Source organism: Papaver somniferum, chromosome 7, assembly GCF_003573695.1.
Source record: "Papaver somniferum cultivar HN1 chromosome 7, ASM357369v1, whole genome shotgun sequence".
Lineage (NCBI taxonomy): Eukaryota > Viridiplantae > Streptophyta > Magnoliopsida > Ranunculales > Papaveraceae > Papaver > Papaver somniferum.
The window spans coordinates 85,237,856-85,252,896 of NC_039364.1; positions in this window are offsets into that span (position 1 = coordinate 85,237,856).

A 15,041-nucleotide genomic window follows, 5' to 3' on the forward strand; every position below is an offset into this window, starting at 1 on the left:
GGTTGGCTGTATTTTTTATTTAAAACAAATAATTATTTATTTTAGTTATTTTTTGTTTGAATATGTATATATATGAAAAGTTGTTAAGTAAAATGATTTTTTTAACAATCATAGTAATAGTGACAATTAGTGAATTTAATAATATATATTTGTATTTAATAGGAAAAAAATTAATTATTTTTAAACTCAATAAAATTGAATAAAAACTATTTTCAGAGATATGTCTGTTTTTGTCATTTGCTATGACAACAATGGTGGAGTATGATATTTTACCAAACACACTTTGATTGCTTTCTTAATCAGCTTTAACTTTTATTAATGTTTTACCAAACGTCTAACTGTTTTTTTTTCTCACAGCACATCAACGCACAACAGAGAAGTGATTTTACAAAAGCCACAACAATACACAACTAAGCCTTAAGTTTGGGGGTATGGGAGAAACTTTTTAGTTGCAATAAATAAACTCCAGAGCCTAGAAATTTATGCCTATTAGGATGGCACTAACCAATCTAAGTGGATGGAAACATCTTGGTTGTAGGAGTTGAGGAACCAATCTGAGTAGATGGAAGCATCTAAATAGAGTCTATTCATTAAAGCACATAGCTCAGGTGTTATAAATAACATGATAGTTTCGTCGTATCTCGTTGAGTCCTTTTCACCTTCTGTTTTTATTTTTTTTTAAATATATTTCTCTAAGTGATTTGGTGGGGTACACACATCGAGTTGTTACCACCGCTGGGATGAAGTAGAATGATTGAGTTACTTTATAAAAAAAAAGTTGAAAAAGTTGGAAAAAAAAAGAGAAAAGAAAAATGAAAAATGAAAAATGAAAAAGAGACCAGACCATCAGACCAACCGGAATAAATTGTTCAATAAAATCTACCACTGGTTCCCTTGTATATGCCAGCTGATTTGATTTAGAATTAGGATTATCGATCACTGGTTCCCTTGTATATGCCAGTCGAGTTGATATTAGTCCAGACCAGTATCTCAATCCATTAGGATAGGTTCATCTTGACACTAGCCTTCAGACAAATATGAGAAACACCGTTCACCTTAGTCAACATCAAAACCATCTACATTTTTCTCTATATATATCTTCTTAATCTATCCATGTGATTTGTTGACTCCGGATATTGATGTCCATAATGCGACTATCTAAGTAGAGATCTATCACTTATATATGAAATTTAGTATGTGAGTGCAAACTCGTGTACAACAATTGGAATTTCAAATCAGGGTACTTCCTCCTGTAGTCAATGAGAGTATACCAACCAAGGAGGTTCTTTAGTGCTATTCCGAGGTTCTGCGTATATAGTGATCGCTGTCGTAGGCGTCAAAAATAATTACACTTTCTTACTACTAAAAATATATTATGAAGCAAGGGCAAGAAAGGATCGTTCCCACAGAGAGGACTTGGGTTGTCAATATATTATGGCTTCTTATAAGTAACGAGGGGAATTTTCTGATTTTTATATAAACTAAAATAAAATAAAAGCAAAACAATGAAAAGTAAACACGCAAATCAAGGATGTGAAGTATTGGTCAAGGATTTCGTTTTCATTCACTAACACGTTCTTGTTTTATTAACTAGAATTGATATATAATCTCTCATTATCAAAAGCCCTAAGATACCTAGTCGAAAGAATATCCCGCAATTTCCTTTTATCATCACACATACATGTAAAACGATGCAAGTATGAATTCTACCAAAAGAATAACCTAACGGCTTGCACTAATCAAGTTCAATTCCCATGAAGCATTAAGATTCATGAAATTAGGCTAATCAATGCAATTGAAATACATTGCGCAAACAATTCGAAGAAAGGTCATGGTTCTCATATGATTATAAGGATATATCACTACAACCAACAATCATATTTATGATACTTGTGTTCAAGGATTATCGCTCGATGAAAAATCCTAAACTAGCTTTAGATATGGATATGAGTTCTACCAATTTGCAACTCGACAAAATAAATACTCAAATCATGTTGCAATACATCAATCATGCAATTATATTTTCAGAGAATCATGAACGATAAATATGAGACAAAACTAATACATTGAATCAAAGAACCATGTTATGCGAAATCAACTTAATCATTAACCAATAATAAAATTAACTACTCATGTTAATGGAGTTCATAACAAGGAGAAAAAGAAGAGTTTCCATGTCTAAACCCTAGAACAAAAAATAGCAGTAAAAGATAAGATATTCGTCGAACAGAATCAAAAACCCTTTTATAGACTTGCAGCACTTGCGGTATTTCTTCTCTGGTCACTCCCACAACAAATAAGTCTCTGGCAGTCCATCAGCAAAGCCATGTCTTAACAGGTCCAAGTCCTTCTCTGTCAACTCGGTCCAACTTACCGAGTCAACTCAGCCATAACCGATTCCTGTCGGGTTTTGACTGTTCTGATAATTTCCGGCCGATTCCAAGCCTTTCAAATCTTCTTTCCTGCAGCATTTCATCCTAACATACATCTATAATTCGTTCATTGCAGCTGCATCATATCTCTACTTCAAAACCCATTCCAGACTTGAGTTTCAACCTCCACGGTCACTGCACTTGCCTTTAGTTGCACCAGTTGCATACTTCTCCACCTAAATCAGTAACCACAGACTCAACTCCTCCAGTTTCAGTGTGCTTCTCATCTCGACAGAAACTCTTCGAACTTCACACTGACTCGAGCACAACCACCAACTTATTGCAGGAATAGCTTCATGGCTTAACCAGCTACACCATTAGTCTCAGTTGCTTCCGCTGCTGCATTCAGTCCATAGCTGCATATCACTAGTTAGCCACAACCAACAGCAGCACTCAACTGCAAAGCGACACCAGCAGTGCACCACCAATTCAGCCTCAACTCATGTCCTCTGTAGTTCTTCTCATCAGCGTCGACAGTTCTTCTTCTTGATTCGAATTTTCGAACTCATGAACATCTTGATCACCATAATCGAACCGGTAACTCCCTGGAAAATCCACTTGAGGCTCACACCATCACCGCTCGCATCCTCTCTGCCTAGCCATTGCAGCACCAATGTCTCAAATCCCATTTCCTTGTTTCCTCGACATCAGAACTTCAGCTGCAAATTAACCGTCATTCCCATCTCATCGGCACCTGCAACTCAAACAAGCCATCTTAACCTGCAATTGCAATTCCAGCAGCAACAAACATTCCTTTCCTGCACCACTTCCTTTGTCACAGCCCATTGCATCCATTCACTGTCTCAGTCCATTGCAGTAGCAGCGAAACAACCTTCAATCACCACCAGTTCAGCTACAAAACCAGATCCACAACATCATCTCTGGCAGCAACAACGCTGCATCCAAGCTCTTAATTCATTCTCACTAAACAATCCAGCTGAACCCTTGCATCCATACCAGCTTCTTATGAGCCTCAATTTCGACCTCAACAACCAGAACCACCACAACTACATATTCTCCAGTGCCACTGCTTCAGCTATTGCACCTCCAGTTAACAGCCCCAACTTCAGCTGTAGCTATCACTTCCCTCAAATGCACAAGCTCAACATATCCACAACTTCCATAACTCAGCCATACACAATTACTTCAGCTGCAACATTCATGCATCACACTAGTTTCATCACCTTCTGCAACACTGCACTTCAGCCTTCCACTTTGTAATTCAGCTGCAACTCCTCATCTCAATTATTCACCAACACAACAGCAGAACCCGTAATACCCATTTCTTAGATTCATCACCATCATCTTCTGCTCCAACATCAGCTGCTTCTTCATCTGAGTCCATCCACTGAAATCGAATCCATCTTCATAATCGAACATAAACCCATAAATATCAACAGCAAACACATCTTGTCTGCCATTCGAGCCCCAAACTCCATCAAATCTCTACATTTCCTTCTCCTTGAATTCGAATTTCAGATCAAATCTCTCCAATAATTCAACCCATCTACCCGCAGAACAAACCAATTCCTCCAAACCCTTATTTCGATTTGATTTACCATCAACTTCTTTGATTTCAAACCCTAATTACACTCCTGAATCTTCACAAATTCTTCTCTGCCATTTCTGTCTTCTCTGCTTCATCTTAATTGTTGTAAAACCCTCTCTTCTGTACCAGCAACATCAAATTCTCGATCGTTTCTCTCTGGTCTCTGAGCACCATGGAAGTGCGGCTCCATTACTTTCATTCTCAATTTCAGGTGATAAAATGATTAGGGATGTAGGAGAGAAATGTTTCTCTAGGTTTGGGCATTGGGAATATATCCCTGGGACCGATAAGGGAAGCCCTGGGTAAAACCGATGCCTGCCTTCTGGTGTTCTTCTTGGATTTTTATCTGGTCATCCCTCATCCACGGCTAGGCTCCAAATATCAGCTGCCCGTGGGACGACTGTTTTTTTCTCTTATCGGATTGAGTGCTTTATTCTTCTTTCACTCCAAATGATTCCAAAACACCTATAAAACTCAAAAGCACACATAAGATACATAATTTACAAGAAAACTCGCAAAGAAAGCATAAACGATAGATATAAATCTAGGTGTTTATCACACCTATCAAATTTCCCTAAACTTAGACTTTGCTAGTCCTCGAGAAAATCAAACAAAACAAATTCAAAAACATACATACAACTCCGTGTCGTCGAGGCTACGGTCACACTTAGCATGTATAACAATCCTTTAAACCCCTAGGTGTCCCTAGTGGACGAGTTATAGTCTCGTGAGGGTTTACAAGAGATGTACCCACAAAACCTACTTTTCCAACTTACTAGTTCTCTGAAATAATAGCATCCAACGCGCTAAGAAGACATAGAAATTCTGCACACTAGTCATAAGAAGTTAGACACATAAATGAACACAATCTCATCCTTAAAAGTTGAGAGAGAAATAACCATCCCTTATCGAAAGAAATTCGGGTTCGAAGTGATCAAAAGTATTGACTCTGCCTCACAAGAAAGGGTTTTATGAAGTTGCTCTCAATAATAAATAGCTTTTTTATGGGTCACACATGAGTCCAGGTAGGAATGAAGAGAGAATCCTGCGAGACGTTGAATGGTAGGAAGGAAAAAACCCTCCGAATCGTTTTGAAAACCCACATCTTTTATACATTTTTGAAAACCCTTTTTTTGACGATCTCTACGAAAGGAAATCAACCACTTAGCGAAGGTGGGAATATGCTTACTTACCTTGTTATCCGTTCGACGTGCAGCTAGCACCACTCTCACAGCATCCATAGAAACTTCTTCGGTCTTCAATCGGTGTCTTCATCTTCGTCTTCGGTCTTCAACTAGTGATGATAACTCTTGAACTTCGTAGAATCTTGACAATATGATTCTTTCCTCTAATTCCTTGTTGCTTGAAACTTCATTATGAATATTCCTTCTTTCCATTGCCTTTATTGAGAGAACAAAACTAAAAACAAACCAAAATATGATACAAAGAATTTTTCTTGTCTCTTTTTCTTTTTTTTTTTTCCTTTTTTTTTCTTTTTTTTCTTTTTTTTTTTCTTTTTCTTTTTATGAGACAAGAAAAATAAAACAAATACAAAATGAAAACAAAATAAAATAATAAAAACTAGTAACGAACCTAACAATATTTTCTCTTGTCTTTTTTTTTTTTTTTGCTTTTTTTTGCTTTTTTTTTCTTCTTTTTTTTCAATCTTTTTTTTCATGAGAGAAAAGAAACAAACACAAACTGAAACAAAAATAAAATATATAAGTACAAATAGCCATGGTGTAAGTACTTTACTGCATGATTCTTCACAACTTGTGTGTCTTGATATCATAAACTTCTCGAACTCTCATCCTTGAAAATCTTCGCTCTTGTACATAAAGTCTTCAACTTGTAAAAATTCTGCTCCTTGTCTTGTTGCTTTACTTGAATCTGAAATCTGCTCATTTCTGTACCGTTGCTTGTAAACCTTGAACGTCTTCAACTTTCCTTCGAATTTGTGATGCTCCTCTTGTTGATGATGATGGTGTTTCTATAGACCTGTTGGTGTAGAGAGAGATAAAGTGGATGGTGCTAACTGAGAACAAGATTACAAGTGGTATGTAAGTTAGCAATTCGATGTCACCATCATGATTGATAAAATAGCACTCAAGAGATCAAAATAGTGCTTCTATTGGTGGGAGGTTGGGTAGCTCACCATTCTACCCGGAATTTACGTACGGTGACACACACTCTAAAAGCACAAATTTAGACAAGTACAAAGAAGTGAAGGTCGGTGCCTCTCATGATGTAACATGGGTAGTCTCTACTATAGGGGACCACAACTCTGATATCGAATTCAGTCTGCACCTCATTTGCCGTTGGCATGGTTAAATCCAACTTTAACTCTCATACAAGTAAGAAACCCGACCACGTTCTCTGTCATCTCTAAGTTCAGTCACTCTTATGAGAATCTCGATGTAATCTTAGCGACATGTATACTATGTGACTCTAAACTAACTACAAGTTGGAGTTTTTTATTCACTATTTTGCAAAAAAAAAAAATTAAAAAATCATGAAAAATCATGAAAAATTTACAATGCAAATGCTTAACCACTCCCCCACACTTAAACTTTACATTGTCCTCAATGTAAATTGAATCGTCCGAAGAAAGTCAAGGTGGGAAATATTATGATGATATGCAACAAGAAAAAGTAAATACAAGACAAGAAAAATAAAAGATAAGAGATACAAAACCTATGGGTTGCCTCCCATGCAGCACTTGGTTTAAAGTCGTCAGCCCGACTTGCAAGTTGAATTCCCCATACACCAATTATCTGAAAAGTTGGGATCCTTCCATAAAACCTGTTTTGCAAACACTAGCTTCACAAAAATATTAGTAATATAAAACAGAAATGAAGCTATTAACCGATAAAAGTTCCCCCCACACTTATTCTTGTCCACACTTGGAAGTGTATAAAGAATATAGAATTCGGTAACTTCCACGATTTCTTGTTCGAAGACCTGCATAGTATGAGAATCAAATGTCTCTAATGGAGGATATCGAGAAACAAAGTCATTTAACAATATTCTCGAAGCACATACATTCAAACCAATAAGAGGTAAAGGAGAAGAAACAATAGGCAACGGGTTACACAATCTCTTGTATTATAGAATCTTCTTCATCCTTGAAAAACTCAAGTGAATTATTCACCTCTTTTATATCATGGTCCTCTATCAAACCTTGCAACCATTCTTCGCCTGTTTGTGCCTTGACCAAAGTCTCGACATCAACATCTTCATTACAATCCTTTGCAAGCTCAATTGGGTATTCCACAATATTGGTCATAACGGTCACATTCTCAACACACTCTCTTTGTTGTAAGGCACATACTCTTTTGCGGATACAATATTTTTCATAAGAAATTTCTTTAGAACACTCCTTGCATCATCCTCAAGCTCTACCTTTTGAATAGGTTCTTCATCATTATAAAGATCAAGGCTTGAGTAAGCTATACTAGTGTCATCATATTCCTCTTCGTCTTCATCTTGATCCCAAAAAGATTTCGTTGTACACCTTTGGTAAATGTCACCATGAGTTGGTTCAAGCGATGTATCTTCATAATCATCATCACTTTCATAGTTAACATAAGATTCGTTCTCGCTGAATTTAATGTTTCTAATCTCAAACTCATCCTTTTGAATAAATGAATGATCATTATTAAGATCAAGAGTTGATCTAACTACACAATTAGCAACGGAAGACCCCAAAGGTTGGACCTTTTCAACACAATCATCTATTTCCTCTTTTTATTCATCAATGCCCTTTCTTAAGTTGGAAACACCTTTTTGAAGCTCTTGGAATGATCCATCCAAATTCTGAATATAGTGTTCCATTTGTTTGTAAAGCTCATTCGACAAGGCAAAAGTAGAATTACTTACTTCAGTATTGCTAGGCCAATTATATCCCCTTTGAATGGGTGAATGATCATAACTACGATCAGAAATTGGGCAAAACATACTATGAGCACATTCGGTCGATGAAACTGGTTCCATGCTTGGTTGTCTACAAACTGACTCCATGTTGTCCATAAATTGTTGCATTTCATCTACCAACTAGAAGAAATATGAATAAGAGCACAACTATTCTCCCCTCCTTGTGGTTGCTCACTTACAATACCTACCGTAAGAAGGTTGGTATGTATGAGAATAACTCAAAGGGTACGTGGAATATTGACCATAACCAAAGGATTGATGTTGATTGTATTCCCCGCAAGGGTGATAGTTGTCATAATGTTGTTGAGGTTGATAATCGTTCCCGTTGTTCCAATATGCTCCGTCCATAGAAATAGGTACCTGAAACAAGAGTTCTCAAAACTATGTCAAAATCAGAAAATAAGAAAAACTAAAAACAAAATAAGAAACCAAAAACAAATAACAACCCGCTGCCTCCCCGGCGACGGCGCCAAAATCTGATCGCTGTCGTAGGCGTAAAAAATAATTACACTTTCTTACTACTCAAAATATATTATGAAGCAAGGGCAAGAAAGGATCGTTCCCACAGAGAGGACTTGGGTTGTCAATATATTATGGATTCTTATAAGTAACGACGGGAATTTTCTGATTTTTATATAAACTAAAATAAAATAAAAGCAAAACAATGAAAAGTAAACACGCAAATCAAGGATGTGAAAGTATTGGTCAAGGATTTCGTTTTCATTCACTAACACGTTCTTGTTTTAATAACTAGAATTGATATTTAATCTCTCATTATCAAAAGCCCTAAGATACCTAGTCGAAAGAATATCCCGCAATTTCATCTTATCATCACACATACATGTAAAACGATGCAAGTATGAATTCTACCAAAAGAATAACCTAACGCCTTGCGCTAATCAAGTTCAATTCCCATGAAGCATTAAGATTCATGAAATTAGGCTAATCAATGCAATTGAAATACATTGCGCAAACAATTCGAAGAAAGGTCATGGTTCTCATATGATTATAAGGATATATCACTACAACCAACAATCATATTTATGATACTTGTGTTCAAGGATTATCGCTCGATGAAAAATCCTAAACTAGCTTTAGATATGGATATGAGTTCTACCAATTTGCAACTCGATAAAATAAATACTCAAATCATGTTGCAATACATCAATCATGCAATTATATTTTCAGAGAATCATGAACGATAAATATGAGACAAAACTAATACATTGAATCAAAGAACCATGTTATGTGAAATCAACTTAATCATTAACCAATAATAAAATTAACTACTCATGTTAATGGAGTTCATAACAAGGAGAAAAAGAAGAGTTTCCATGTCTAAACCCTAGAACAAAAAATAGCAGTAAAAGATAAGATATTCGTCGAACAGAATCAAAAACCCTTTTATAGACTTGCAGCACTTGCGGTATTTCTTCTCTGGTCACTCCCACAGCCAATAAGTCTCTGGCAGTCCATCAGCAAAGCCATGTCTTAACAGGTCCAAGTCCTTCTCTGTCAACTCGGTCCAACTCACCGAGTCAACTCCGCCATAACCGATTCCTGTCGGGTTTTGACTGTTCTGATAATTTCCGACCGATTCCAGGCCTTTCAAATCTTCTTTCCTGCAGCATTTCATCCTAACATACATCTATAATTCGTTCATTGCAGCTGCATCATATCTCTACTTCAAAACTCATTCCAGACTTGAGTTTCAACCTCCACAATCACTGCACTTGCCTTTAGTTGCACCAGTTACATACTTCTCCACCTAAATCAGTAACCACAGACTCAACTGCTCCAGTTTCAGTGTGTTTCTTATCTCGGCATAAACTCTTCGAACTTCACACTGACTCGAGCACAACCACCAACTTATTGCAGGAATAGCTTCATGGCTTAACCAGCTACACCATTAGTCTCAGTTGCTTCCGCTGCTGCGTTCAGTCCATAGCTGCATATCAATAGTTAGCCACAACCAACAACAACACTCAACTAGCCATTTCAGCTGCAAAGCGACACCACCAATTCAGCCTCAACTCATGTCCTCTGTAGTTCTTCTCAGCAGCGTCAACAGTTCTTCTTCTTGATTCGAATTCTCGAACTCATGAACATCTTGATCACCATAATCGAACCGGTGACTCCCTGGAAAATCCACTTGAGGCTCACACCATCACCGCTTGCATCCTCTCTGCCTAGCCATTGCAGCACCAATGTCTCAAATCCCATTTCCTTGTTTTCTCGGCATCAGAACTTCAGCTGCAAATTAACCGTCATTCCAATCTCATCGGCACCTGCAACTCAAACAAGCCATCTTAACCTGCAATTGCAATTCTAGCAGCAACAAACATTCCTTTCATGCACCACTTCCTTTGTCACAGCCCATTGCATCCATTCACTATCTCAGTCCATTGCAGTAGCAGCGAAACAACCTTCAATCACCACCATTTCAGCTACAAAACCAGATCCACAACATCATCTCTGACAGCAACAACGCTTCATCCAAGCTCTTAATTCATTCTCACTAAACAATCCAGCTAAACCCTTGCATCCATACCAGCTTCTTATGAGCCTCAATTTCGACCTCAACAACCAGAACCACCACAACTACATATTATCCAGTGCCACTGCTTCATATATTGCACCTCCAGTTAACAGCCTGATAGACACATTTTTGTGTCTACTATGTCTCAATTGTATGCATTGTTAGTGCTCGGTTTTATATTTATTGTGTGATTTTATGTCTTTGTAGGTATTTTTAAAGAAATAATCCCTTGCGGCGAAATGGGCTCAAAAAGCAGTGTTTTACACCCCCGGAGAAATGTACTGGAGGCACCCAGAAATTCACAGGAAACGTCCCATAAATATCTCGGAGGAACCCAGAAAAATTACTATTTCAGCCCCAAATTGCTAAAGGGACACCAGAACTGGATTAGGGGGAGATCAGTTTTCCTCCCAAAATTTGAATGAAAAATTTGGCGGGAAAGAAGTGTTTCACGTCTGACAGTTAAGAATCGAGATTTTGGGCTATCCATGAAGAGATTAAAGCTATGATTTCTCTTGGGCTTGTTTCTTAGCCCTCATCAGGCGAGGAAAGGGTCTTGGAATGGATCCAAATTGTCTGGATAAGACGATCAAGAGCTAAACAGGGTATACGTGAATATTCTGGGAGATATTCTCGAGAATTTGTTCACAACAGGGACCGGGAATATCTCTGGTGATTGGTTCGGATATATGGAAGTTATTTGAGAATATATTCACTGCGACGTTGGATTCTATGTTTAGAATATATACAAGGAAATCTCGGTGATTCCTGTGAGAGTAAAGAGAAAATATTCTTGCATTCAACCGAGAGGATTCAGAGTTATGACGAGATATTTTCATCCCCTGTTGGCTATATAAAGAGGTTACGAGACTCAGAGAAGACTGTCGAGAGTTTGGGGAGGTTTGGAGGCGAGCAGAGAGGCGCAGGAGGAGTTGCAGAGAAGTTACCTGCTGCTGCTGCTGCTGCCATTAACACGCCTGAAGAACACGAAGAACACACTTACCAGAACCGTCGTTTTCTAGCAGTCTTAAAACAGCAGCGACAGCGACAGTGGAAGCTAAGTATCGTTGATTTCTGGACGCCTTCCGTGGGTCGCAGATTCACTCCAGTACCTCTCTACCAATTTGTCAATATTTGTATATATATTTTTAAATCTAAAAATCCATTACCTTCACAAGTTCGAGTTTGAACGATACCCCTTATCATCATTACTACAACCACGAAAAATCTCTTATCATTTTGGCGCCGCCGACGCGGATTTGTGCTTAGGTAGAATTTTTTTTTAGGTTTATTATTTTTTTTTTTAGAATTATTTGTTTCTTTTTACTTTGTCTTTTTGTCTTTGATTTACAGGTTCAAAGTGGAGCACTAAGGACTTGGAGAGGAAAAAGCTTAAAGCGAAAAGCGAAAAGAGAAGAAAAAAAAGGACAATTTTAGGATTTAATTTTTAATTTTTAATTTTTTTTTAGAGTGTGTGAGGAAAACTGTAATTTTTATTTATTTATTTTGGACTTTGGACTTTAAACAATTGGACTTTATTTTTTTTTAACCCTACGGAAGGGTATTATTATTAAAAAAAAAGAAAAAGAATTATTATATAAATTGTGTGCAGGGAAGGACGACGATTACTATATCGTCTCGGCCCCTCGGGTTCGTACACGGCATAGGAGTCGTGGCCCGAGTCGACGACAACGGTTCATCGCCCGTCTGGTACGGGAGGTAAGTCCAATCGTAACACTCGCGAATCCCCTGCAAGCGAGTTACTGTATTCCTTAAGGTGATTCATTTGATTGAGGACGAATTTGGACTTTTTTTATATTCCTAGTAAATGGCAAGGCCTGGCCAATACAAGATAAGGGTTTGGATTTCATCACCGCTCCCTTCTTGCCCGCCTTAGGAAAACGAAACCTAACGCGAACCCAAGCTTAAAATTTGGAATAGAACGAGACCGATAGGGTAACGAGCTTAATAGGAAACTCGTTCGAAAAATATTGGTTGCTCTTTAAGCACACTCCAAAGTTCATGATGGTTTCTGTGAGTTGAATGCGTGACTGCGCCGCCTTGTGATAGCGGTGAGGCCTTGGGTATCAAAGCTCCACTGAGCTTCCCTCGCCTCAATTCAACTTACTTTGACTCGGATTGATTCCAAAGGGGTTTGCTCAAACTGCAACGAATTCCCTTTCGAAAGATAGAAGCTGGTCTAGAAACAATCTAAGTGGAGCCATCATGCTTTTTGTTTGCTAGAAATCTTTAAGTTTGTTTTGGTGGAGTCGAGTCGGCCTTGTTTGTGGTTGTGTAGAATTCCCTTGCAATTAAGAATGTCGAACTGGTATGATAGAAGCCAATACAATGAGTATCGACCTGAATTTGAATATGGACATCATCAATTTTATGACCATGGTGGGAATAGTAGTTGGGAACGCCAACCTTTTCAAGGTTATGGTTCATACCATAGTGAGCCCAATTACTATCCACACACGAATTGGTCTACGAGCAAGAAAATCAGGAATATTATAGTACTAGTCATGCGTTTTTGGAAAATTACTTAAAAACTAGTCCTGATTATGACATTTCTAAACCTGTTCAATCTCTAGAAGAAACCTACCAACAAATTCGAAGGGAGTATGAACGTGCAGTTAGTTCAAGAGAAGAGAGTACACAACGGTCTAAGATATTCAATGAGACTTGTGAAAGTATAAGTGTTACGCTCAGTGAGATTCAAGCACGTTTAGAGGAAGAAAATGAACAGTTAGCTAATGCTGCTCGAAATAATCTAATTTTCCAAAATAGTGTTTCCAATTCTACCCTTGATATCAATAGTGAATATTTTCCCAATCTAGAGGACGAGGTTAGAATAAAAGACACTACTTATTTAGATAAGGTTCAATCATATTTGTACTATTATGATGATGAGGATAGTAGTAATGAAGAATCTGAAATATGTAGGCATAGTGATCAGGAATCTATTAATCCAATTGAGCTTTATAATGATTATATTATTTCTAGTTCAAATCCAAATAATTTTTATGATTATTCACCTATTCAAAAGGACGAGGATTTTATTAGGGATACCACCGTTTTAGACGATGTAGTTTTTCCTTTTGATTACGAAGCGAAGCCGATAGTGGTTTAGAGGAACGGGTTTATTCCGAAAATGTTGTTTTAGAGTCTAGCGACTTAGAAACAATAGTATTAGATGAAAAGATATACCTTAGAGATGAGTAAAGATGCACTACCTGATAATAACTTAGAAGAATCTCTTGAATATTTTAAGGACTCTGAAGATACGGAAATTCAAGAAATAATTAGAGGTCTATCTAGAGACACTGAAAACTCTAAGTTTGGGGGTGATTATCACTTCCCTAGTGCCTTACCTTTAACTCTCAGAAAGTCCCCACACTTAGGACTTGATATTTGCCTCGACCATTTTACAAGATTACCTTCATACTCGTTTTCCCGAGCCTAATGATGTCCATGAAGGAGTTCAGTTATTAGAAACCCATCCTCTGGTTGATGTGGTTTTCCCAGGCTATGATACCCAGATTGACTTTGTTTTCCCACCAAATAGTTTTCTTCCAACTGTGGGAACGTTTCAAATGAGTCGAATATTAAGTTCTGAGACTAAGCCTAAGTACTTTAGGTTAATGGAATCGACACATTTTCTAAGAATGACCACTACTCTCACTTGGTCAACTATGTAAGTCATATCTGATTGACTTAGAGGATCCGCAATTATTTAGGTTATTACTTCGTGATTCTAAGTTCGTATTTGAGTTTTTCAGACTCTAAGACCTAGTGATTCGGATCCCATCTATGAAGAAACGCAGCCAATGAAAATATTCTATTTAGACCCTTTCATAGAACCTGAACCTGAACCGCAATTAGCGATAGTTTTCAGGAAACTAGGTAAGGGCATGCTATTCTTGTCCATTTTCTTGGTTCACTGCAGTTTCCTTTGGTCGCTCTATTTGGTTTTGAAGACCCACAGTTATTTCGACTGTTACTTTATGGTTCGAGTTGACTAATCCTTTCCTAAGTCTGGCTGAAGACTTTAAACTTAGCACTTCTTGGGAGGTAACCCAATATTCTTGCGACACGGTAATATCCTTCCTTATCTCTTTTGCTTCAAGTGGTAACAGTTTCTCCTTGTTCATGCTTTTAGTTTCATCTTTAGAACATTGAGGACAATGTTAGATTTAAGTTTGGGGGTATGGGAGAAACTTTTTAGTTGCAATAAATAAACTCCAGAGCCTAGAAATTTATGCCTATTAAGGATAGCACTAACCAATCTAAGTGGATGGAAACATTTTTGTTTTAAGTTGAGGAACCAATCTGACTAGATGGAAACATCTATAGAGTCTATTCATAAAAGCACAGAGCTCAGGTGTTAGAAATAACATGATAGTTTCGCCATATCTCGTCGAGTCCTTTTCACTTTCTATTTTTTTCTTTTATTTCAAGTGATTTGGTGGGGCACACGATTCAAGTTGTTACCTTTGCTAGGGTGAAATAGAGTGACTGAGTTACCTTTTCCAAAAAAAAAAAAAAAAAAAAATTAGACCGGACCAGTTAGACCAATCGGAATAAG